Below are 26,413 nucleotides of genomic sequence, written 5' to 3' on the forward strand. Positions count from 1 at the left end.
CAAGTGCAACTAACACTAGGTAAGACTGCAATCCAAATTGTAGCTTGCTACAGATCCCCACCATACCCCAAGATTCTCACTACACCTTTCTAAACATACTGGAAAATATTAAGATAGAACCAAACACCCTAATACTGGGTGATTTTAACTACCCTGCCATTAACTGGGAAAACTACTCATGTCTCAACACCTTTGCGCAACGGTTCTTGGAATTCATAAATTCCAACGCCCTGGATCAACTAATCCATAGTCCCACCAGGGGCTCCAATATCCTAGACCTGGTCATTACCAACATGGGAAATCAATGCTCCATACCTATGGTCACCCCCTCGTTAGTCAGGTCTGACCATAAGCTAATCACCCTTAACATCCACATCCCACCCCCACCCCCCAATAAAACAACCACCATAAAAAACTTCTTTAAAGCCAACTTCATGCTACTCAAGTCAGAAGTGACAAACTTCATGACACCCATGCAGACGGGAACTGAAAGTTCAACTGCTGAATCCTACACTACGGCACTGTACGAGCACATCCACTCATGCATGAATCGTGCCATCCCAAATAGAACCAAAATGCTCTAATCCAAAAAAAGGAAGCCAATCTGGTGGTCCCCTGCCATAAACAAACTTTACAACAAAAGGAAGAAACTTTTGCAGAAAAGAGGAAAATCCCAGGATGCAAAAAACTCCCTTACTAGCCTCAGTAAGAAACTGAGATGCCTCAAAATCCTCCAAAGCTAGTTACGAAAATAAAATTGCCAAAGATTCCAAAGACAACCACAAAGCATTCTATAATTATGTCAAGAATCTAAATGGCAATGCTCAGATCTGCTCTGAGCTAAAACAGAATGGCATTAAATATACTGATCCGAAGGATATTGCCAATATCCTGGCAGATCGATTCAGTGCCAACTTCACCCCACTCTCACCCCCTAAATGGCCCATCTCAATACCGGAAGACTGCCAAATTCCAGTAATAACGGCCACACAGGTACAAAATGCACTCTCTAAAGCCAAGAATACAGCATCCATGGGACCAGATGACATCCCGGGCTGTGTACTACATGAACTACAATATGAACTGGCACCTCACCTAAGTGTCATGTTTAATCATAGCCTCACCTCAGGTTTCGTGCCCACTGAGTGGCGTAGAGCTATAGTTATCCCAATCCACAAGGGGGGATCCACCTTGGATCCCGGAAACTACCGTCCCATCAGTCTGACAAGCCTTATCTGCAAGGCCATGGAGCGTATTATCATGGAACTTATAAACAAAGACATTGGCAACCTTCAAACACTGGACCCCACCCAGTTTGGGTTTGTGAAGGGCCGATCTTGTCTCCTGAACCGGATTGACTTCTTTGAATCAGTCTCCAGAGCCATGGACAAGGGTAAGGTGGTCCACACAGCCTATCTAGACCTTGCCAAGGCCTTTGACACCATCCCCCACTCTGGAATCATAGATAAACTTACTAAGTTGGGCATTAATCCCTATGTCACCCAATGGGTTGCTAAATGGCTTACTGATAGAACCCACACTGTAAAAGTAGCTGACTCCAAATCCAGCTCCAGACAAGTGACAAGTGGAGTACCTCAGGGTTCAGTCCTGGGGCGCTCTTGTTTGGCATCTACTTCTCTGAAGTACAGGTCAACACTAAGGGACTCTGGCTAACAAAGTTTGCAGATGACTGCAAACTGGGAGCCATTATTGAATCCCAAATGATGTGGATACTCTACAAAAGGGCCTTACAGAAACAGATGCTTGGTGCCAGAGCCATGGGCTCAAGCTCAATGCCAAGAAATGTATTGTTATCCCTTTGGGAAAAAACATGTATCCATGAATTACCATATAGGTGGCAGTACACTAAACACAGAAAGTGTGATAAGAGACTTAGGGACACAGGTGGACAGTGGTCTCACCTTCGATAACCACATCGCCACAACAGTCAGGAAATCCTTCTATGTGGCACACCTCATCACGAAGGGCTTTTCATCCAGAAAAAAGGAGGTCATTGTCCCACTGTACTCATCCCTCATTAGACCCATTATAGAATACAATGCCCCATTTGGTATGTACCTCTCAAGACATCTGCATCAACTGGAAAGGCCTCAGAAATACCTCACTAAAAGAATCACAGGCCTAAAGCAGATGCCCTATGCTGACCGCCTTAAAAAACTCCAGCTATACTCTGTCGTATCGTCTACTCAGAGGCGATCTCTGCTTAACATACAAGGCCATGTCAAACCCAGAGCTGTTGGACATGCTACACTTAAAGAAATCCCAATCCCTCAGAGCTACACGCTCCAGGGATCTAAACCTTGTCATCACAATAAACAAAACATGTTGGAGGGATAGGTTCCTGACCCAGAGACTCCCCAGACTCTGGAATAGATTTGCCCATACATGTCAAGCAGAGTGCCTCTTTGGACCTCTTCAAGAGGAACCTTGACGATTGGATGGGAGAAAGGAAATTCACCCCAGGGATCACGTCAGTCGCCCTGCTAGACAGGGGTCCAGGAAAGTAAATAATGTGGGAAGAAATATTCAGGGAATTGTTATGGCTAGGCTTGTATAGGCCCTAGGGCTGATAGCCTAGTACTAACCTATGAACCTATGAACCTAACCTATGAACCTATCCACTTTGAAATGGTCTGCTTTGAAATAGCCTTCCCCTGTGATCCTGCAGCATATGCTACAAACAATTGCTCAGTTTTTCTGAAAGTTAGAAGTTATGTACCTACCATAACGTTCCATGTTAGTTGTCTTCTCTCGCCTTCTTTCTTGCTGGATGGGTTCGGAGCCGATCCTCGGCTCCGACTCGGCACTTGTTAAGCTCGAGAGTCGCTTTTACCAGCTCGAGGCAGCCCCATATCCCATGATGCAAGGCGGTAATTACCCAGATCTCGTTTGGTATCTAGAGGAAAAACTGCCTATAAAAACTTTCCACTAAGGAAAGAGAAACAACTAACCTAAAAATGTTGTAAGGGAAACCAGGTAATCAAGGACAAGAACTATCTGGTGTCCAAGGCAGAAGAATCTTCCAGAGAAAAAGGGGAGATCAAGGTCTGTCCAGGCTAGGGGGACAGGAGGGAGGGACTTACGAAAGAAGGCAAGAGAAGACAACTAACATGGAACGTTATGGTAGGTACATAACTTCTAAATGTTAAGTTGTCACTCACGCCTTCATTCTTGCTGGATGGGGCCGCGTCCCTAGCACCTCTATCCTAGGTGGCTCAATGGAACAGACTCTTGAGAACAGTGGAACCAAAGCTTGCCCTGTCCCTGGAGGCCAAATCCAATTTGTAATGAGAAACGAAGGTATGAGGAGTGGCCCAAGTGGCCGCTGCACAAATAGTATCTAAGGGCAGCCTAGCCTGAAAAGCTGTAGAAGTGGCTAGACCTCTTGCGGAATGAGCTTTAGGTTTTGAGTTCAGCTGTTTGCCCCTAAGCTGATAAATGTAAGAAATGGTGGAAGATAGCCATCTGGAAAAGGTCACTTTAGAAACAGGGAGACCTTTTTTATTTTCAGCATAAGAAAGGAAGAGCTGATCGGACTTCCTAAATTGCTTTGTTCTGTCCAAGTAATATCAGAGTTGGCTGAACATCTAGGTAATGCAATTTTTGTTCCACCCTGTTAGAATAATTTGGAAAAAATACAGGGAGATCAATGGATTGGTTTAAAATCGTCTTAGAAGCAACCTTGGGCAAAAAGGATGGATTGGTTCTCATATACTCTCTGTCTTTGTGGAAGATCAAATAAGGGGGACGAACACAGAGGGCATGAAGTTCAGACACTCTTCTAGCCGAGGTAATAGCGACTAGAAAAAGAGTCTTCCATGAAAGAAACTTTAATGAACATGAAGCAGCCGGTTCGAAAGGGGGAAGTATCAAGGATGTCAGCACTAAATTTAGATCCCACTGTGGTGGAGGATCTCTAACAGGGGGTTTAAGAAGGAACACTCCTTTGAGAAAAGCTTTACAAAGTTTGTGGGACATAATGTTGTGGTCTGCAAACCCGACATGGAAATTCGAGATTGCAGCCAACTGAACTTTGATTGTGGAAGACAAAGAACCCGAGTGAAAAATTTCCGCTAGGAAATCCAAGACCGACTGAATAGGGGCAGTAAAGGGGTCTATGTTCTTAGATTTTGCCCAAAAGGAGAAGCGTTTCCACTTGCTAGTGTAAATTCTCCTGGTAGAGGACTTAAGAGAAGCTACTATGATATCTCTGAATTGAAAATGACTGGTCCCCAGCCGAAAGCGGAGAAAACTTCTGGAGCGTCTGTGAATCTTTATATGATAGTACGCATCCTGAAGGTCTATGGAGCACATCCAGTTGTCTTTGCCCAGAAAAGGCAAAATCGATTGAAGTGTGACCATCCGAAATCTTGTCTTTTTGACAGACTTGCTGAGCCTGCGGAGGTCTAATATTGGTCTCAAATCTCCCATCTTTTTGGGGACCAAAAAGAACCTTGAGTAGATTCTGGACTCTAAATGATCTTTTGGTACTGGCTGGATGGCCCTTTTCCTTAGAAGCTTTGACACCTCTAATCTTGCAATTTCCCTTAGACCGGGTGGTACGTCTGGAAGGGAACCTTTTTGAGGGAAGGGGCTTTCCTCGAAAGGAATCTTGTAACCCTCGGATATGATCGACTGTACCCATTTGTCTTGAGAGGGGGAAAGCCAGGCTTCTGGGTACAGCGACAATCTTCCCCCGACTGCCTCCAAGGGTGGGCAGGCGGGCAACACCTCAGGGATGCTGGAAGGGCTTGTCAGAGAGGCTCTCTGGAGCCCTGGTTCTGCGGACCCCCTCTGCCCCTAGGGCGGCGTCTGTTATTATTACCCCCTCTGCCTCTGGGGGTAAACTGACCACGTGTGTCAGGCATGACTCCTTGTGATTTCTGGAACCACATTTTCCCTCCCTTCTGACCTTTGGGGTAAGGTCTAGAAGGAGTGGAGAAACGGACTCCTACGGCAGAAAGAGTCTTGCTGTCCTGCTCGCATCTGGTCAAAGTGTCCTTCACCTGAAGGCCAAACAACGTTGTCCCATCAAAGGGAGAGTTTGTGAAGGACGCCTTAAAGGGGTCTGCAAAATTACAGAGCCGCATCCAGGATTGACGCCTGAGGGCCACTCCTGTGCCTGCAGCTCTACTCGCCCCATCGGCTGCATAAGAAATGAGCCGCATGGAGGAGTTGGTTATGGAATTTAGGATTCCCAGCTGAGAGGCAATCTTTTCTTGAGCCGCTGCTGCTGACGGATCCTGTACTACTTCACCTAGCTCTTTGAGGATGTCTCTCTGAAGTCTGGTGAAGTGACACAAATAATTCAGCGAACGCATAGCAAAGGTCGCTGAGGAAAACATCCGCTTGCCATACCTGTCCATGGTCCTAGACTCCTTGTTAGGAGGATGGACTGGTACGGAAGGATCTGCAAGTTCCTTCTTGGTGGCGGCCGCCACCACCATGGCATCAACCGGGACACCCTTAGTAAGAAACTGCTTTTCAGCGGGGGCCGTGATAAACTTTGAAGGTCTCCTGGGGACTGGTTCCACAGAATCAGGAGATGCCCACGCCTTTCGAACCATGACTTCCATAAGGGGGTCGAAAGGCGGAGACACCCAGGAGGTGGAGGGTCGAGATCCAAAAGCCTCCAGTTATACCGATTCATCCTCGGAGGGATTAATGGAGGGCCAGTTCTCCCTCTGTTTCAGGAGTTCAAGGATGTCTGAAAAGGAGACCTCCTCAGAGGGAGATCTTGGGGACCCCTCCGACTCATCTAAATCGGTATCTGATGTAGTAGACTCAGGGGAGTCTAAGTGCTTCCTCTTACAGGTCCTCTTACGTGGGGGTTCACCTGAAGGATCAGGAGAAACCTCGGAAGAGGAAGTTCTTCCCAATGGAGGGACATGGGGCGATGGATCTCTGGGTCCGGGAGCAAGAGAGCGGGACGAGGCATCTACAGGCACCATAGAGGGAGGAGCTAAAGGAACCGACTGCTAACTAAGCTCCGGGGCTAGCACACTCCTCATCACCTCGAAGGCTCCTCTCCCAGGGAGGGCCGAGAGATCCCGCTCCGAAGAGACAAGGATCCCTGGTCCCACCGAAAGAGAAGGCTCCGAAGCAGATGTCGGGGCCGAGCTCACCAAGGCCAAAGCCCCGAGAGGGAGAACAGGGTCGGACAAGGGTCCGATGCCACTCGCCCCCTCGGAACCGACCAGGGAAGCCCGACGCCCGGATCCCTCCAAGGAAGGTCTCAAGGAGGAGATAGAAGTCGAGGACGACGGAGCCGAAAGGTGTGGTATCTGCTCCGAAGCAGCAACAGTCACGGTACCAATAATCTCCGGCTCCGAACTCTGTAGGAAAGTCGAAGGAGGAATCTCAGGGGGGTGTAGAATAGCTGACATCTGATGAGACAGGCTATGGAGCATCTGGGCTAGTGCCTGTGATTTTAATAGCCTACTCACCACTCTCTCTAAGTCGTGGTCTGAGAGCCTGGAAGACCTCGATGATCGGCTCCGATAGCTCCGCTCCGAAAGCAAGGGAGAGGCGGGAGCCGAGTGTATAGATTCCAAAGAAGGAGATCTAGACCTCTTCTTGGACGGAGCCATCGGAGCCGAAGAACATTCGGCTCCAGGTGGAGCCGACAACTTGTCGGCTCCGAGAGGAGACAAAGATATCTCGGCTCCAGCCGGAGCAGAAACATGCTTCGATGCTAGGGTGTCGGCTCCAGACGGAGCCGACAGGTGCCGAAGCCAGGGTATCGGCGCTGACCAGCGCCAGTACAGAAGCTTCCAACAGGGAAGGATTGGCTCCGGACGGAGCCGATGCCGACTCCGGCGGAGTCGGAGCCAAGACTACAGACTTGGACACCGAAGCCTGGGTCTTGGGAGGCTTGGAGGGCTTCCCGGAGCCGACCTTAGCCGGGGAGCTCTCTGGTTTAAGAAGACCCCTGAGGATCAACTTATTTCTACGTTCCTGTAGGACTCTCTGGCTGAAAAAATGACATATAGCACAGGAGTCCTGCAGGTGTAGGGGTCCCAGGTAAATACAAGTGTGACCGTCTGTCAGAGACATCTTCTGACAGCACGAGTCACACTTCTTGAAACCTGAGACCCTAGTATCTTTTGACATGTCTCAGTCCTAAAACACTCACACACACCAATGAGACCAAACAAAGACACTAACAACTAAAAATATTATTAACAACCAACTAATTAGTTATTATTATAACAGTGACACAACACACACACACCTGAGGGAAATCCTGACAGGAACTGTGAGGGTGGGAAAGGCCTAAGGCCCGAAACACTGAAACTATGACTAAGTGAACTAAGGGGGAATGGGCATGGAGCTAAGTGAATAAAGTACACTGAAGGAATATAAAGACTAAAAATTAGAGTTTTGGGACACCTAAAACTTTACAAATAGCAAGAAAAATATCACTTACCAGGAGCTGGTTAAAAAGTATGACCTCATTAGTGAAGCGGCAAACAAAATCTGGGTAATTACCGCCTTGCATCATGGGATATGGGGCTGCCTTGAGCTGGTAAAAGTGACTCTCGAGCTTAGCAAGTGCCGAGTCGGAGCCGATGATCGGCTCCGAACCCATCCAGCAAGAATGAAGGCGAGATTAACAACTTAACATCTTTTGTTTTGTCCAAGTAGAAACGTAATTGTCTGTGTATGTCCAAGGAATGCAGAAGTCTCTCCCCTTTATTCTGGGGATTTGGATAAAAAGTTGGCAAGTGAATAGTTTGGTTAAGAGCCACACTGGATACCACCTTAGGCATAAATGAAGGGTTTGTTCTTAAAGAAACCCTGTCTTGGTGAAAAATGAGGAAAGGCTCCACTGCCATTAGTGCCTGTAACTGAGACTCTTCGTGCTGAGGTTATTGCCAGAAGCAGAGCAGTCTTCCATGATACATATTTTAATTCTGCTGAATTGGCTGGCTCAAAAGGATGTAAAGTTAGTTTTTCCAAGACAAAACTGAGATCCCAAGTTGGTGTTGGTGCTCTCCGGGGCGGTCTTATGTTTTTATCCCCTCTGAGGTACTGTTATAGCAATGGATGAGAGAAAATAGGAGGATCTGTGTTATAATGAGCCGAGATGGCAGAGGCATGGATCTTAACGGATGAAAAAGAAAGTCCTTTGTCCAGCATCTCAGTTAAGTATTGTAATATCTGAGGAATATTTGGGACAAGAGAGTCAAAGCTTTGAGCTTGGTTCCAGGCACAGAATCTCTTCCACTTTTCTGAATAAGATTTCCTGGTGCTAGGCCTCCTGGCCTCCAAAATGACATCCATAACAGCTTTGGAGAGAAGTGTGGTCTGCTTGACTAATGAATCTGCCATGCAGCCAGGTTTAAGGTTTTGAGCTGACTGTGCAGGATCTGATTGTTTTGTTGAGTCAGAAGGTGTGGGGTTTGAGGTAAACTCCATGGTGGGCCTTGAGCTAATTTATTTAAGATTGGGTACCAGTGCTGGCGTGGCCAGTCTGGGGCAATCAAGATCTGTGTTTTTTCTTGTGTGGCTTTTAGGAGTATCTTTGAAAGGAGAGGCAGTGGTGGGAAGGCATAAACTTTTAGGCTTTTCCAGCTGAACGAGAGAACATCCACTTTCCATGCTTGTGTGTGATAAGTCCTTGTACAGAATTTTTGTAGTTGGCAATTCATTGGGGAGGCAAAAAGATCTATGTCTGGGCACCCCCATGTTTGCGTTATCATGCTGAAGACTTGTGGATTTAATTTCCACTCGTGAGGATCCATGATGTTTCTGCTTAAGTCGTCTGCCAGAGTATTTTTCTTTCCTGGCAGGAACTGTGCTTGTAGATGAACTTGATAGGTTAGAGCTGTGTTCCACAAGGTCATGACTTGTCTGCATAGGGGGTAAGAATGAGTGCCCCCTTGCTTGTTTATGTACCACATTACTCTGGTGTTGTCCGTCTTTAATAATAGTTGTCCTGGATGCAGAAGGTCTTGAAAGCTGTTAGGGCATTTCGTACAGCCAACACCTCTCTTTGATGTGAAGATGCATTTGGTCTGCGGTCCACTTGCCCTGAATACATTTTCCTGCCATGTGTGCTCCCCAGGCGTAATCCGAAGCATCTGTTGTTAGTGTCTGCCTGGCTGTGGGTAGAGTGAAAGGCTGTCCCTTGTTGAGGTGACATGCCTGTGCCCACCATCGAAACTCCTGTTGTAGGCAGGTAATTAGTGGTATTACTGCTTTCAAACTGTGAATGTTGAGTCCAAACACTTTTTAGGTACCACTGTAATTTCCTCATATGCAGTCTGGCATATGGAATTAGTAGTATGCAGGATGCCAAGGCCTGCAGAATTTTTCTTGCAGGGAGTTGGGTTTTTGTTGCCATCAATTGAAAGTACTGAGTCAGTTGTCCTTGCTTGTCTGGCGTGAGATAAGCCATCTGGGCCGTTGTATTTAAACTGACACCCAGGAATATTATCTCTTGTGAGGGCACTAGTTATGATTTCTTTTCGTTTACTGTGTACCCTAGGCAAATTAGCAATCTTTTTACAAATGCCAGATGCTTTAGAAGAATGTCCTTGCTCTCTGCTTGAATAAGGCAGTCGTCCGAGTATGGATATATTTTAATTCCTTTTTGTCTGCAGAATGCAATTACTGGTGCCAGGCACTTTGTTAAGACCCTGGGCGCAGTAGACAAGCCAAAGGGCAGTGCAGATAATTGGTAATGCATTGAACCAGCTATGAATCTGAGGCATCTTCTGCAATTTTGTCTGATAGGGACATGCAGGTATGCCTCTTTGAGGTCCAAAGTAACAAGCCAAGCCTTCTTGCCTAGCATGGGAAGAAGCTGCTGTAGTGTCAACATTTTGAATTTCGGAACATCCAGTTAAGTATTTAGAGTAGAAAGGTCTAGTATGGGTCTCCAGGCTTTGTCCTTTCTGGGGACCAGGAAGAGTCTTGAGTAAAATCCTTGTCCTTATTCCTGTTGTGGCACTTTTTGAATAGCTCATGTCCATGAGGGCTGTAATTTGTTTTTGTACCTCTGCCCATTGATTTTGTGGCAGGTCTGGCATTCCTTTTAGCCTTGGTAGTGTGTGAAAGTGGAACCTGTAACCTTGAGACACAATATTCAGAACCCATTTGTTTTGGGTGATTATATGCTAATTTTGTGAAAAAAGTGCTAGTTTTCCCCCTAAGGGAGCTGCCGAAAGTTAAGTGCTTGGCATTCGAAGGGGGAAGTCATTGGGACTGTTTCCTGTAAGGTTGAGACTTGTCTTCACCTCCTTTTGGGACTGAAGCACTCCACTGTCGTGGTCTGTAAGAGCCTTGGGGCTGAGATCTGCCTCTTGGGTGCCTGTATCTGCCTCTTTGTGGTCTGTCTGACACTGGAAAGGACCAATTCTTTGAAGGCCAATTTCTGCTAAATCGAGGTGGCTGTACCTGTAAGAAATCCTTCACTGTTTGCATAGATTTTGCCTTATCCTCCATTTTCTTTAATACCTCTTCTGCCTTAACACCAAATAAAATATCCTGCTGTAAAGGAGCATCCAATAATTTAGCCTTAACATGATCAGGTAAACCTTGTTCTTTTAACCAAGCATGCCTTCGAATCACAAATCCTGTAACTGCTGCTCTACAACAAGCTTCTAATGAATCAAAACCACATTGCAGAGTATGTTTTCCCACTTGTTCAGCTGCATGCAATAAATCCTGTATTTCCTTATAGTCAGGATGTTCTGAACTTGTAATCATTTTCTGTTTTAACAGACATTAAATATTATTGGTATTTAAGCATGTGAAACTGGCAATTTAAAGCTCTCACTGCTAAAGTTACAGAAGTGTAAACTTTCTTCCCCCATCTGTCTAATGTTCTGGAATCCCTGTCAGAGGGAACTGGATTCTTAGCCGTGGAAGCCTTTACCCCCTTTGGGACCCTGGGAAATCGTTTCTGGGTCAGCAACAGGGTTTTTATAAAGAAATTTGTGAGAGTCAGGGACTCTGTATTACCTGTCTGGCTTGACTGGAGCAGGGGCAAAGAATCAGGATTTAAACTGGATTCAGATAACACATCATCTACAATATCTAAAACTGGCAGAATAGCAAGGGGTCTGTGATGAGGTAATAAAGTCTCTGAGCCTTTTCTTGGATTCGGAGTAATCCTGGCCCTCCCAATGGAAATGCTCCCTCATGGTTTGTATAGTTTCCCAAAAAGAATAATCCTCAGGAGGAAAGGCTGAAGGAATTGATTCTTCAGCATCAGAGTCCTCATAGGGGGGTAAAGAGTATCCCTGGTCTGAAGAGGAATCAGAAGAAATGGAAACCTGGTCAGAGGAATCATGGTCTGTATCCTGCCTAGGCCTTTTATCAGGAGGGGGATGGGTACCCCTGATCAGAGTAATTAAGTCTTCGGCCATTTTGAGCATCTGTTTTTTAGGCATGGAGGCCTGTCCAGGCGAATGCTGTACTTGCTTTGTCTTTAATGGAGTTTTAGACTTGGCTGTAGTTTTTATGTTAAGTTGTGAAGGTCTGAAAACACCCTCAGAAGCCGATGCCCGCTCAGCGACTCCGGACCCATCTGAAGGGTTATTTTCCATAGGCCCAACACCTTCAGTATCCAGAGTCCTAGACATCTCCACGTGGGAGTCGGAGGCGGCCTGTGGCTCTGAGGTAGCGGGTGTCAGGGGCTGTGAAAGCACCTCACTGAGAACCGGCGACTGGCCTAAAAGAGGCTTTGTCGTCAGTTTTGGGCCTCTGATGCCTGTCCTTATCCTTGTCTTTGCGTTCTTTGTGTATTCCGGTAGTCAGTTGTTCCAACGGCATGGTATAATTCAACCTTCGGCCAAAGTAATGGCGATCAAAATCAAACTGTTTAATAGTGCGTTTGTTAAATCTAGCACAAAACCGACAACTAGTGACGTCGTGGTTTGGGTCTAGGCATGGAATACAGTAAGAATGAAAATCCTTATGAGGTATTTGCTTCCCACAAGAAATACAATTATTAACTTTTACTGACATCGGTCTGAGGCAAGAAAAAGCTTCCCCAATGGGGTACTTTGCTTTATTGAAGACTTCGGTTCTGAAATTAGAATTGAAAATCTCAAGAGTCATCTGACCAGCACTTGTGAGCTTCTTTTGCTTCGGGCACTGCGCGTCAAGAAAGACTGAAGAAAATGGCATTGGCTGCATCTTATATACCCTTGGCGCACTGACGTCAGGGAAAAAGCGACAGCAACCGACACCAGACCAAGACTTTGGAACTCTGGCCGACTGCGGGACCGCATGACGTCAGGATAACCCAAGTTTAATGACTGCAGCAGTGAAACACGAACATCAATTGGGTCTCTGAGAAAGTAGCTGATGCATGCATCAGGCTACTAATTTATACAAGAGCAAGCATTAAATCAGATATTTTTAAAAACAACTTGGATGCATATTATGGGAGTGAATGTTTTGGAATACTGGTAGGTTAGAAGGACATTAATGCCCAAGCCTAAAATATTTGCACGCACGTATGAGAAAGCAACAGACCATATTAATAAAGATAAAAACATACCAGCAGAAGCAGTTGATTCTTACAAAAGTGGCAGAAGGAAAAAGTATTAAAACCTGGTGACACCACAGTGCAAATGGAAAATGATCATTTGATGAACGCCAAGAAGAAAAGAAGCAATTTTATCCCATCAATCAGATGTCAAGAGGCAGAGGTATGATATTCAAGTTTTTATATCTACCCGACTTCAGAATATTTTTTCCTGAAGGATTAACTGTATTTCTGGATGCAGAATAGACTGAGGAAATAAAACCAAGCAAAAAGCTTAGCTAACAAGACAGTGACCCCAGCAAGTCTCTTAAAAAGACCTCACAGTAGACTTCCAAAATGGCAGCATACCTATCAACAGCTTAGCTCTCCCAGTGTGAAAAAAGAAACTAAGTGGCAAGGACTAGTAAATATGTCAGATTTACTGAAATTCAGTCACTGGCGAGTTAAGTACACTGCCTGGATGCCAGTAAAGAAGAAACTTGAGAGTCTGAAAGAAAATCAACTAAAAAAGGTAAAAAGAAAAAACTTACTTGGAAGAGTCCAGCAGCTATTCAGCAAAAAACAGCCCACACTCAAGAGATGGCCTCCAGCAATTCAAAGAGAAAAAATAAATAGACAAAACGTGCTCAAAGCGGATTAAAAGAAACACTGACGTAGTATATCAACTCAAATAACAAAAGGCTGGGAAAAATGGAAGCTATTCAGATGAACTGATAAAACTGCAAAAATCACAGGTCAACATGACGAAAATGTTTACAGTGTATGAGACTGCCAAAGAGCAGATTCAAAATATGGTACAGTTAGAGGACAGAGCACATAGACAAAACCTGAGATTTCCTGCTGTACAAGAGAAACTGAATAAGACTGTATTCATTTTATAAAAGCAAAAATAAGCACCTGAACAGGTATTCCACAGCAGGATTGAAACTGAAAGGGTAAATCATGTGTATGCTCCAAATCTAGCCATGAGAAAGCAGCACAGATGCATATTAGCTCAGATGCAATTGTCCTAACAAAAATTAGAGTCGAACCTGACAAAACTGTCAGAAGGATGAAGTATTAAAAATTGGAGACAGTAGAGCATTTGAGGAAAATGATTATTCACTGTACACCAGGCAGAAGAGAAGCAAATTTATCCCGCCTATCAGTGAATTCAAGCAAGTATGTGACTCTGGTTGCTATATCCAGCTGTTGTCAACATTTTTTCTCCTGGAAGATCAATGTTAATTTTTGATACAGAACAGGATAAGGAGGAAATACAAAAGGTTTGTGCAACAAAATTGAGCCATCAAACACAAGAGAAACCTCCCTCTCATTCATCCGACAATAAAACTCAGAGATTTGGCCAGTGAAACCTTTTCCAATGTTTCAAAAGAAAAATGCTTAAGAGACAGAAAAAAAGCAAAGGAGTTAACTAAAATAACTGGATTATGTTAGATTTGAACCAGAGACTGGGGTTGGGAGATGGAGGTGAACAGAAGACCAGCAACACTGCAACTAGTAAATACTTGTGCCATTATAACACATCACATTTTTGTGCAATATAATTTGACAAGAAAAAGGGGCACAGAAAGACTGGACTCCTGCTGACTTTGTTAAACTTACAAGGTGAATGCTAAGCATATAATTCACTTAAATTAATGTTTGCAAAGACATTAAGAGAAAAGTAACCAAGTAATTTTTGTTCTCAATGGTATTTGTATCAAACGCTTCATGATATATAACACATTATAAAATAAAGCATTTCCAGGAACCGTTGTATACAATAAAGATACTATTGTACGTAATAAAGACACTAAAGTAAACTAGCTTTACAAAGAAAAAAGTAAAGAAAGGATGAACAAAAGTAAGCTTAAGTTCATATGCTGTCATCTTGGGTTATTGAGGTGGGGAATGGGATGTAAAACTGCACAAATTATAATATAGCAGAGCAGATATGTTTTTCTCTTTTGCATAGGTGAACATCTGGATTAAGGCTATTGGCTTAATCTAATTACAAGTTTTTTGTGCGTTAACTAAGTGGGCTTTAAAACTACAAGAACACTGAGAATATAATGAAAAGTTTTCCTTTAGTAAATAAATGTTCAGTACAAGTTGAGAAGTCTGCATCGGAGGACAGCTTACAATCTGTTACATTTCCATGGACACTAGCAGACTACAGATGAAGGCAATAAATGAAGAGTTCTGGACATTGTTTGCTGACAGAAACAAAATAAAAATGTAACACAACAAGCAGCTTACTAAAACAAAGTTTGAAGTTATTGAAAGTGAATAAAGACAAAAGGTTTCCTACTACCTAAATACTGCAATGCATTTTCTAGAAGTGTTTAGAATTTTATTTTATTTAAAAATACATTTATCACATACGGGAGATGAATAAAGACAAGACAAGAATAGAAAACAATTCGTATAAATAGGTGCACAGGCTGCAACATGCACCTTGGCATGGACAATCTTAATTTTAGGCTAGGTAATGCCTGGGGGTGCAACTGTCAATTTGGGAAAACTGCTATCAGGAAAGTTACACTTCATTATTTGAATATGTACAGAGTTTTGTGTGTTTAATTTAAAAGGTTATGGAGGTATTCAGGGTGCATGCATGTGTGTATACATGTTTTGAGGGTTTTCATTAAAACAAAAGTCTAGTAAAATGTGATACGGATTAAAATACATCTAAGAAACAACTGTATATGAAAGAATCAAATGCCACACATGACTGGGTACATATAACAAAAGCTGGAAACTAACATTTAAAAAAACTCTCATATATAAAAGATGGAAATAACTTCTTAACATAATGGCAACACAAGCCACATTATTTTGGAATGTGAATGGCCTCAAGTAAAAACAAAAGGTTAAGACTTCATGTGGCACTTGCGACTAATGCTGTTTCCTCTAGATTGCGTAATTAGAAACATAGGAGTTCAATTCTCACCATAGGGAACTTGTGTGTGTGTGTGTGTGTGTGTGTGTGTGTAAGGGGGGGGGGGGGTTCTACTGACAGGTAAACATCACCTCAATGCCAAAAGTACTGTGTCTACTTCCACTGTAGACAAAGCTCCCTCTGCCCTTTATACCACTTTTGAGAGGGTTTGACATAATGGTTAAGACCTTTGCCTCAGAGCCACAAGGTAAAGAGTTTGATTCTGACCTCGGGTTACTGTCTAGGCTTAAAATCGATCAACAGGACAGTTAGCCTAGTATTCACCTATGAAACTACAAGAGTACTGAATTTTATTAACAAATGTAGAGTGCAAATAGCAATGCTAAAGGAGACGCATTTGAAAAGTGAGCATGTGAATTTGATTTTAGGATGGACATTCTGCAGAATATCAGGGACAAATGAAAAGGGGACTACAAACTAATTGCTAGAGGAGCTTCAAAAGTGACAGAGAAAAGAAACTAGAACGGCAGATTTGTGGTAGTAAAGTAAGACAGTAAAAACCAATCGGCTCCAGCTTCATATAGACCCAATTTCAATTTTAAATTAAGTTTATACACAGTTGATGTTTAGAACAGCTAAAAGAATGGCAAAGGTGTTGCCAAAATTGACAGACATGGATCAATCTTTTGTGGAGAGGAGGCAAAAATCTGACAACACTAACAGAACAATGATGATCCAGAATATAAGAAAATACCACTATTGCTACTGGGTCTTGATGCAGAGAAAGCATTCGACAGAGTAAGCTGGGATTTTAAAAGTAGGGCAATGGAAGGATTTTCATTTCAATACAGTAACAAGGTTAATTAGGAGGATATATAAAGGATCGAAGGCAAAAATTAAGTAGGGAGGGTTCCTCTCTAAGTTGGGTCTGAACAGAGAACCAAGTAGGGGTGTCCTCTTTCCCCTTTGCTATCTGTGGCATTTTAGACGCATTAGCAAAGAAAATAAGGCACTCAAATTTAATGGTATCATTAGCATTTTAATCAAGAAAACCTGGCTTTAGCTGCAGATGACATTGTGTAACTGGTAAAACCAGAAAAGGACATCTCAATGTTGTGGAACATTGAGACAGTTAAGTCTTTTCAGAATATAAAATTAATGACGATAAAACAAAGGCTACAGCTTGAAACTATGTATCCACACAGGAATTGGTTCAGCAATACCCATATTTAAGTGGACATGATAAAATAACTATTTAAGAGTATGGATTACAAAGGATCCTGTTATAGCAACTAAGGATATGTGGGAAGAGATTAAACAAAAGGTAATACAAAAACTGAGAAACTGGAAGCTCTTCTTTACAGGCATGGATAGCAAGATAAAAGTGAAAATGTTTTTAGTCCTTTTAGTTCAATATACAGGGCCATGTGTGTTTTATTAACCAGAGGGGAAGTTGTGGACAGTAACAAATACGTTGAAAGATTTTATCTGGGAGGGGAAGTGGGCAACAGTCAAGTGGGATAAGTTGACCCTTCCAATAGAAGAAGAAGAGTTAAGATTACCTGATTGAAAGCATATATATTAGAGCTACACAGTTAAAGCTCATATACAACACAAGCAGAAAGCTATAATTTCCAAGTGGAAACTGATGATGATAAAGGAGGAAGCTTCATGAGATAGGAACAGAGTGGGATTTTGGATAAAGATTTGTAAGGATGACAACAGCAGCCATACATATTCATAAACTGGCACAAAGAACTAAGCCAACATAATAATGAAGAAAGGAGATTTTTGCAGCTAGGGATGACTGCAATTAAGGGTACAGAAAAAGGGCAGGGGGGGGTTGAATTTAATGGAGAAGACTAGCAAAGGAACCAAGGTATTGGGAAGCAAATAAATAGAGGGGGAAACTGAATGGGGCAAGGCAAAAAGACATTTGGACTGCAGGCTAGACAGACTGCCTCGCCAATCAGGAACTGATATGAGTATTAGCAAAGAAAAAGGAAAATCCTAAGTAAAAGATCTGCTAAGGTAGAGTTTCTAACTGAATCTAGAACAGAACAGAAACTGCTGTTAAAAAAGGAATAATTAGTTGAGCAAATAAAACACTACACAATAAGTATAGCAATCAGAGAAGACGAATAAATTAACAGACAGTGAATATGCAATTCACAAGAAAATAATGGGAGGGCATACATATGGCTCCTATATATGCAACAGTCAAAAAAAAATAAGATTTTAGCTTGGAAGTGTTTACATTGGTATTTTTTATACCTTAAGCAGACTTCAAAGAATTTTTTCTCAAGTAGATGCTACATGTTGGCGGTATGAAGAGGTAACTCGGAACACATGTTTTTGGAGAGTAATGAGTTGGTAGACTTTAAAAATTCCCTACAAAATACTAAACAGTGGGTTAGCAAATGGATGTAACTACAGAAATTATTTTTTGAGGAGGAATACAAGAATGAACTCCATAGACATAAGGCGTTGCTAATTTTAATTCTGGTGGCAGCCAAAAACAATTAAAAATGGAAATCAAAATATAAAAGTACAGCTGTGTACACTTACCATAAATGTAGATGTTCGAGTGCATTCACTACTGCAGTCATTACACTAGGGTTATCCTGCCAGGGATAACCCTCAGTCGGCAGAACACCACAGGCTTAATATTTCTGTCGGTTGATGTCACTCCAGGACTGACGTCAGGTCGTCAGTGGTATAAAAACAGGCAGATGACGCTATTACATCATTTTTGCTTGCCCCAAATGTCAGGAGCCCCCAGATAGGGAGCTAGGTTATGGTGGAACATCACCACCAGCAGAAAGTAAATACCAAATAGGAGAGAGGAAGAGACAGAGAGAGACAAGGAGGGTGGAGGGTGGGAAACCAGGACTGCAACAGTGAATACACTCATTTATGGCAAGTGAACACAACTGTACTATGTTCTTCGTGTTTCACTGTTGCAGTCATCACATTTGGGTTCATTCCCAAAGCTAAAGAAATGGATGGAGGCAGTCAAGAAGAGTTGGGGCTGGCAAGTATGCCCTGCAGGACTGCGGTTGCAAAGCCTGCCCTGGATTTGGAAGAGACAGGCAGGTGGTAATGCTTGGTGAAGGTATGAACAGAAATCCATGTTGCAGCCTCCAGGATGTCCCTGGCAAGGACCCCTCTAAGAAAAGCTGCGGATGTGGAAGTTGCCCTAGTGGAATGTGTTCTGACCCCCTGTGGGGTTGTTTCCCGTGGTGTTTGTAACAGAAATGGATACAGTGTGCTATCCATTTGGAAGTTGTTTGCTTTGATATAGCCTTGCCCTCTGCCCCTGCTGCAAAGCTGACTAGTAACTGGTCAGATTTCCTAAAGGGCTTAGTCCTATCCAGGTAGAATCTGGACTGTCTGTGCACATCTAAAGAGTGCATAATCCTTTCCCCTCCTTACTTTAAGGTTTAGGGAAAAAGATGGGCAAATGAATAGATTGGTTGAGAGCCACACTGGACACCACTTTAGACATGAAAGTTGGATTAGTCCTGAGGGAGACCATGTCAGCATGAAAAAATGATGAAGGGTTCCACAGCCATGAGTGCTTGTAGCTCAGACACTCTTCTAGCTGAAGTGATGGACAGAAGCAAGGCTGTTTTCCAAGAGAGGAATTTTAATTCTGCTGAAGCTGCAGGCTAAAAAAAAAGGGGGGGGGTGAGCTTTTTCAGCACAAAATTAAGGTCCCAAAGCAGGGGTAGGGACTCTTCTGGGTGGACTTAAGTTGTTAGCCCCTCTAAGGAACTGCTTGATGAGGGTGTGTGAAAAGAGAGGTGGCTCTGTGCTGTAATGAGCAGAGATGGCTGAGGCATGGATTTTAGAAGAGAAAGATAGGCCCCTGTGAAGCAGGTCTGCTAGGTAATCCAGGATGAGAGGCAAGGAGGGCTGTGCTGGTTTTATCCTGGATCCAGAAGCAATACCTTTTCCACTTGTCAGCATAGGATTTTCTTAGTGCTGGGCCATCTGGCTTCACATATACCGTCCAGGACTTGCTTGCCTAGGCTGGCCACTGGAGGAGAGATCAAGGAATAAGCCAGGCTGCCAAGTTCAGGGTCTGCAATTGTGGATGCAAGAACTCTCCCTTCTGGTGGGTCAGGAGAGTTGGAATCTGAGGGAGGTGCCAAGGAGGCAATGGTGACAGACTGCGCAGTAGTGAGTACCAGTGTTGGCGTGGCCAGTCTGCAGCAATCAGGATTGCCCTTGGTCTTTCCTCCCTTATTATGAGTAACACCTTTGTAAGAAGAGATAGAGGGGGGAAAATGCATAGATAGAGAGGTTTACCCATTGGAAGGATAGGGCATGCACTTTCCAGGCCTTGCTGTGTGGTTCCCTGGTGCAGAATTTGTTGAGCTGGTGGTTGTTGGGGGAGGCAAATAGGTCCACCTTCGGGGTACCCCATTTCTGGGTTACGAAGCTGAAGGTGTTGTGGGGTTAATTGCCACTTGTGTGCGTCTAAGAGATTTCTGCTTAAGTTGTCTGCCCGAGAGTTTTGGTTGCCTGGCAGGAATTGTGCTAGCAGGTGAATCTGCATAGCTGAAGCAGTGTGCCAAATGGTCATGGCTAGCATGCATAGTGGGTAAGAGTGGGTTCCTCCATGCTAGTTGATGTACCACATCACTATGGTGTTGTCTATTTTGATTAGAAGAGGCCCCAGAGAGAGTAGGGGGTCTGAAAGCTGTTAGAGCATGCTGAAAAGCTATCATCTCTTTTTGGTTGATGTGCAGATGAATTTGATTTGGGCTCCAGTGTCCCTGAATGCACCTGCCATCCCAGGTGTGCACTCCAGGCATAGTCTGTGGTTAAGGTCTGTGTGGCGTGCAGTTGTGAAAAAAGAAATCTCTTGTGGTTGCATGCTGCCCACCAAAGGAAATCTTTCCTTAGACAAGGTATCATAGGTATAATAGTTTCCAGGTCCTGAGAATGTTGACACCAAAGGCTTTAAGTACCATTGAAGTTTCCTCAGATGCAGTCTGGCATATGGAATTAGTAGAATGCAGGAGGCCAAGGACCCTAGAGCTTGCAGGATTTTCCTTGCAGATAACTGGGTTCTGGTGGCCAGTTGAGAGAAGTAGCCTGTCAGATAGGCTTGTTTTTCTGGAGTAAGGAATGCCATTTGGGATGCTGTGCCCAGGCTTGATCTCAGGAATACAATTTTCTGACTAGAGACTAGTTTGGATTTCTTTTCATTTATAGTGTACCCCAGTGAGCTCAGTAGGCGTTTTACAAATGCCAGGTGCTGCAACAGCTTTTCCTGTCTGTCAGAATCAGGCAGTCGTCCAAGAAAGGATAAATTTGAATATTTCTTTGTCTGCAAAAAGCAATGGCTGGAGCCAATCATTTTGTGAAAACTCTGGGAGTAGTGGATAAGCCAAAGGGAAGTGCAGAGAAATGATAACGCACAGATTCTGCCCTAAAACGTAGATATTTCCTGCAAGACTATCTAATTGAGATGTGCAGATAAGGCCTCTTTTAGGTCTAGAGTGGCTAACCAGGAATCTTTGGTTAGCATAGGAAGAAGCTGCTGGAGGGTTAGCATTTTGAATTTTGGTACCACCAGGAAAGTGTTTAGAAATGATAGATCTAGGATTGGGTGCCAGGTGCCCTCTTTTTTGGGTACTAGAAAAAGTCTGGAATAGAAACCTTGGCCTAGCTGGTCTGCAGGAACAGGCTGACTTGCCCTCATGGAGGGGGGGATGAACTTGGTTTTGTGCCTCTACCCACTGGTTTGGAGGAAGATCTGGGAACCCTTGTGGGGTTGGCAGTGTATGGAAATAAAATTTGTACCCCTGGGGCACTATGTTGAGGACCCATCGATCGGTAATGCAGGCCCAATTTTTTGCATTGGAGGCAAGTTTTCCTCCTAGGGGCACAATCAGGTGGGAAGAGGTAAGAGGTGGAGTTGAGAAGTCATTGTGAATTCTTTCCATAAGGGGGTGGCTTAGCACTTCCTGATTTAGAAGTGGAGGTACTCCATTGCTTAGATCTCTGCATTCCCTGGGCCTGCTGTCGGGGGGGGGGGGGTCTGCTTCCATTGGGTCTAGTCTGAGCCGGCCTAAAGGGGGCTGGAAAGGACTAGTGTTTTGAGGGGCAATGACTACTGAATCTCGGAGGCTGGACTTGCAAAAAGTCTTTAATTATCTGCATAGATTTAGCTTTTTCTTCCACCTTTTTTAAAGCCTCTTCTGCTTTGGTGCCAAACAGATGGTCTTTGTTCAGTGGTGCGTCCAATAATCTTGATTTGACAGTCTGGCAAGGTCTGTTCCTTAAGCCAAGCATGCCTTCTAAGTACAGAACCTGTGACTGCTACCCTGTAGGATGCTTCTAGGGCATCAAACCCACATTGCAGGATATGCTTAGTAACTTGGCTTACAAAATGCATAAGCTCCTGTAATTCTTAACTTTCTGCACAGTCTGGAAAGGTAGATAATTTATGTTTAATAAGTTCCTTAGTATGTTGCTGGTATTTCAGCATGTGGAACTGACAATTTAATGCTCTAATGGCAAGAGTTGCAGGGGTGTATACTTTTTAACACCGGATATTGGCAAAGGCTCTTGCCACCCCCATAGTGCCTTTTTTAGGCAAGGCTCAAATTCTAAACCTACCACCCTAGAACACCAAAAAGGAAATAAACTAAGGGTAATGCTGCTCAATGCCAGAAGTCTCACTCTCAAGATGCACGCACTCGAGGCCCTTCTCAATATGGAGAACATCGATGTCTGTGCTGTGACAGAAACCTGGTTCAAGGCTCCTGAGAGCACCCCAGCACTAACAGGTTTCACCTCATATCATGCGTTCCGGCCCCAAAATCCGGACAACACCAAGAAAGGAGGGGGGGTGTCCATATTCATAAAGGACACCCACACCTCAAGGTTGGTGGCAACGCACGATGCATCGGAGACCATCCAGGTGCAATTAACCATAGGCAAGACTGCTCTGCAATTTGTAGCATGTTACAGGCCACCCTCTCAAACTCAGGAACCTCACATGGCCTTCCTGAAAACATTGGAGGGGATAAATGTATCTCCAAACACCATCATACTAGGTGACTTCAACTACCCTAATATAGACTGGGAACACTACTCAAGCCCGAACACTCTAACCCAAAGATTCCTGGAGTTCATAAACTCAAATGCCATGGAACAACCATCCCCACAAGAGGAGAAAACATACTTGATCTCATCATCACGAACATGGGATCAAAATGTTCAACACCGGAAGTATACCCCTCACTGGTGAGATCAGATCATAAACTAATCTTGCTGGAGGTCCTCATCCCGCCCCCACCTGAAATAAAAAAGACCACAGTGAAAAACTTCTCAAAAGCCGATTTCACACTTCTAAAAACTAGTGTGGTCTCCTTTAAGGCCCCTGAGCCAGTGGTAAACATTACTCAAACCGCTGAATCACTTACAAATGCCTTCTACCAGCGCTTACAGGACTGCATGGATCAGGCAATCCCAAACAAAACTAAGACTCTCTGTACCAAAGGCAAGCATCCAGTCTGGTGGACCCCAGCCATAAACAAGCTCTACAACAAAAGGAGGAAGCTACTACAAGATAGAGCAAAATCCTTGAAAGGTAAGACACCTTTGATCATTATAAGTAAAAAACTAAGAGCTCTCATAAAATCATCCAAGGCAAATTTTGAGAGAAAAATCGCCAAGGACTCTAAAGACAATCATAAGGCCTTCTTTAGCTATGTTAGAAACCTAGGAGGAAACTCCCAGATATGCTCAGAATTAGTTCAAAATGATGTGAAAATTACTGAACCTACACACATTGCTAACATACTGGCTGACAGGTTCAGTGCAAACTTCTCCTCCCCCTCCCCCCCCAAAAGGAGAGATATCTATTCCAGAGGATTGTAGCCCCTCAAACATCTCAACGCCCAGGTGAGAACTGCCCTCACCAAGGCAAAAAACACAGCATCCATGGGACCGGATGGTGTCCCCGGCTGTGTGCTTCATGAACTCAACGAGGAATTAAACCCACAGTTAGGACAGCTGTTTAATCTTAGCCTCACCTCAGGATACATCAAGGAGTGGCGCACGGCGACTGTGGTCCCACTTCATAAGGGTGGTGCCTCCACAGACCCTGGAAATTACCGCCCCATTAGCTTGACAAGCCTTGTCTGCAAAGCCATGGAGAGGATCATAATGGAACTCATAAATAAAGACATAGGGAACTTGCAGACTTTGGATCCAACCCAGTTTGGCTTTGTCAAAGGCAGATCCTGCCTCTTAAACTTGGTTGACTTTTTCGAGACAGTCACCAAGGCCATTGATGAGGGAAAGGCAGTCCATACAGCCTACCTCGACCTGGCAAAGGCCTTCAACACAATACCCCACTCAGGTATCATCGAAAAACTCACCAGCTTGAATGTAAACCCATACATCACAAGATGGGTTGCAAACTGGCTAAGTGACAGAACCCACAGGGTCAGAGTTGCTGGCGCCATGTCAGACTCAAAGCCTGTCACAAGTGGTGTCCCACAGGGCTCAGTCCTGGGTCCACTCTTGTTCGGCATCTACTTTTCTGAAGTACAAGCAAACACAGGAGGGTTATGGCTGACAAAGTTTGCAGATGACTGCAAACTGGGCACCATAGTCGAAAACACATCTGACACAGATATCCTCCAGAAGGGCCTCACAGAAACGGATAACTGGTGCCAGAGCCATGGCCTGAAGTTAAACGCCAAAAAATGCATAGTCATACCCTTCGGGAAAAACAAGGTTACCCCTAGCTACCATACAGGTGGCAATCCACTGAGCACAGAAAAAGTCATCAGGGATTTGGGGACCCAAGTTGACAGTAGCCTTTCGTTTGACACTCATGTTGCTAAAGTAGTTAGGAAAACCTTCTATATCGCCCACCTGATCATGAAGGGATTCACATCTAGATCAAGGGAGGTCATCGTCCCCCTGTACTCATCACTCATTAGACCTATGATTGAGTACAATGCCCCGTTCGGAATGTATCTGACCAGACACCTGCTGCAGCTTGAAAGGCCCCAAAAGTTTCTCACCAAAAGGATAAAGGGTCTCAAAAATATGTCTTATGCTGCCCGACTGAAAGAACTCCAGCTCTATTCAGTCTCATACCGCTTGCTCAGAGGTGACCTGTGCCTGACATATAAGGCCATGTCAAACCCAGATTTGATGAATATGCTTCACCTCAAAAAATCTATATCCCTCAGAACCACAAGGGCGGGAGACTTAAACCTTGACACGGTTATAAATAGAACGTGCTGGAGGGACAGATTCATCACCCAGAGACTCCCTATGCTGTGGAACAAAATCCCGGTACATGTGAGGCAGAGCACCTCGCTGGCCTTGTTCAAGAGGAATCTTGACCAATGGATGGGAGATCGCAGATATACCCCAGGGATTACTTCAGTGTCACTGCTTGACAGAGGCACAGAAAAATGATAGGCATAGTTTATATTCAAACTAAAGGGGTGGCGAAAGCCACATAACTATGGGCTAGGCTTATAAATGCCCTTGGGCAGATAGCCTAGTATGAACCTATGAACCTATTTATCTAAAGCTCGGGAATCCCTGTCTGAAGGGGTGGGATTCTTAGCTGTGGTTGCTTTTATTCCTTTAGGTCCTTGGGAGATTACCTCTGGGTCAGCAGTAGGATTTTTGAAGAGAAATTTGTGAGTCAGGTGCTCTAATACCTGTCCGGTTTCCTGGGAGGTGGAGGCAGAGTATCAGGAGTTGAACTGGATTGCATGAAATCATCATACACAACATCCAGAACAGGAGGAATAGCTAAGGGTCTGTGCTGTGGTAAATTCCTTGAGTCTCTTTGGACTGAGGATAATCATGGCATTCCCAATGGAAATGCTCTCTCATGGTATAAAGAAGTTATGTACTCACCATAACGTTCCATGTTTGTTGTCCATCTCGCCGTTCATTCTTACAATAATGGGTTTGGCTCCAACTCGGCCAAATACTTAGCTGAAGATCTCAAACTTGGCTCGTGACAAGAAGGTATCCCAAAATGCAGTGGTGTAATTTCCCAGATCTTGTTTGCTGCTAATACTAAGCAATATGTACACTATATACATATCTACACACATACATAGCTGGGCCTTAGGCATAGGCCAACTAGGGCGCCACTCTGGCAGGGGCACTTTTCCAGTATTTTTTCGGTGTAGGAAGACCAGGATGGGGGCACCAGTGGTGTGGTGGGGGCACCATGGAATGCTTTTGCCTAGGGCACCAGGTGACCTAAGGCCGCTCCTGCACACATATAAATGTGCAAGTCCATAGCAAAAAATTACTGGAAGGAGAAACAAGCTGAGACAAAGAGCCCCTGAGGTAGTGGAAATATACCAGGTCCACAAGATGTCTTTGGCAGGGGGAAGGAGGGAGGGTTCATAAGAATGAACGGCAAGACGAACAAACATGGAACATTATGGTGAGTACATAACATCTTTATGTTTTGTCCTATCTCGCCTTCATTCTTACAATGATGGGACAGCGTCCCTAGCACCTTTATCCTGGGTGGCTCACGGGAATATACCTTTAAGCACAGTGGAACCAAAGAATGCCCTGTCCCTGGAGGCCAAATCCACTTTGTAATGAGTAATAAATGTATGTGGAGTAGCATTATCTATGGGAATTCTGGCTTGAAAGGCACATGAAGTAGCAAATGCTCTAGTGGAATGAGCCTTTACTTTGAAAGGTAGATCCTTGTTATGACATCTGTACATAAAAGAAATACAATTTGAAAGTCAATTAGAAAGAGTGGTTTTTGAGACTGAGGGTCTTTTTTTGCATCAGAAAAGGATACAAATATTGGTCAGATTTTTTGAAGTCTTTGGTTCTATGCAAATAGAATCCGAGTTGTCTGTGCATGTCCAGTTGGTGTAATTTGTTCTCTGCCTTGTTGCTATGCTGAGGAAAGAATACTGGAAGTTCTATGAATTGGTTTATGTTGTTTGGAGAACCAACTTTTGGTA

The 26,413-nt window shown here is 44.1% G+C and overlaps 1 protein-coding gene across 1 annotated transcript in view; it reads right to left on the minus strand.

Annotated features, from left to right (window-relative positions):
* The window catches only part of TICRR (TOPBP1 interacting checkpoint and replication regulator), a 3,405,639-nt gene that overhangs the window by 2,587,794 nt on the left and 791,432 nt on the right, over positions 1-26,413 (minus strand). The gene's annotated exons all lie outside the window — the stretch shown is intronic.

The sequence above is a fragment of the Protopterus annectens genome, chromosome 7.part0, assembly GCF_019279795.1.
Source record: "Protopterus annectens isolate FY-2018-M chromosome 7.part0, PAN1.0, whole genome shotgun sequence".
Classification (NCBI taxonomy): Eukaryota; Metazoa; Chordata; order Ceratodontiformes; family Protopteridae; genus Protopterus; species Protopterus annectens.